At 40.8% G+C, this 586-nt stretch overlaps 1 long non-coding RNA gene across 1 annotated transcript; it reads right to left on the bottom strand.

The window, feature by feature from the left end:
- Window positions 1-240: 240 nt before the first annotated feature.
- LOC109508774 (uncharacterized) lies at window positions 241-512 on the bottom strand. The gene is made up of 2 exons (XR_002166774.1): window positions 420-512; window positions 241-301 (listed from the first exon to the last, which is right to left on the bottom strand). It is a non-coding gene; the product is annotated as an uncharacterized LOC109508774 (long non-coding RNA).
- Between the last annotated feature and the right edge of the window lie 74 nt (window positions 513-586).

Here is a 586-nt window from a genome sequence, read left to right as displayed (position 1 = left end):
TTGTTTTTTTTTTTTCATGAGAGACAGGATTTTAAAATTAAAGGCAAAGGCAAAAATAACCCTGAGTCAGGTATGTTTCCAATAAACCTATTCCACTAAAAGTATTTCATTGTTTTTGTTTGGCTGTCCATTTTACATTCATGACAAACAAAGGTATTTGTTTTATCAGCACTCACTTTTCCCAGCAGGTAAGAGTGCAGGATCATCAGGTTAGTGGCCATTTCTGCAGGAATCTTTATCTTGTGGGCCTGCAGTTGTGTGTACATGCTGAACAGCACATTGTGGGAGCTACGGTAGTTACCTGGTAGAAAACACACACAAGGAACACAGCTGCAAATCAGTTCAGAGTAGAGTGGTTGTATCACATTTATTATGCTGCAATGGTAGGTAAACAGCTTTTGGGATAGAGGGGATCATACCAGCATTCTGCTCTTCCCTAGCGATGATGATGGCAGTGCGAGCGGCTTCCCTGTACTGCTGCAGTGCCATGTAGAGTCGGAACAGGTACTTCGCATCCTAAAAATCCAAACCAGAAACAGTTAAAACGTGTTTAAAACTTTCAGACACCGTTGAGACTATTTTCTAA

Source organism: Hippocampus comes, unplaced genomic scaffold, assembly GCF_001891065.2.
Source record: "Hippocampus comes isolate QL1 unplaced genomic scaffold, H_comes_QL1_v1.1 C16603502, whole genome shotgun sequence".
NCBI classification, from domain to species: Eukaryota; Metazoa; Chordata; class Actinopteri; order Syngnathiformes; family Syngnathidae; genus Hippocampus; species Hippocampus comes.
Note: the sequence above shows the minus strand (reverse complement) of the source record. Positions and strands in the feature narration are given on the sequence as shown.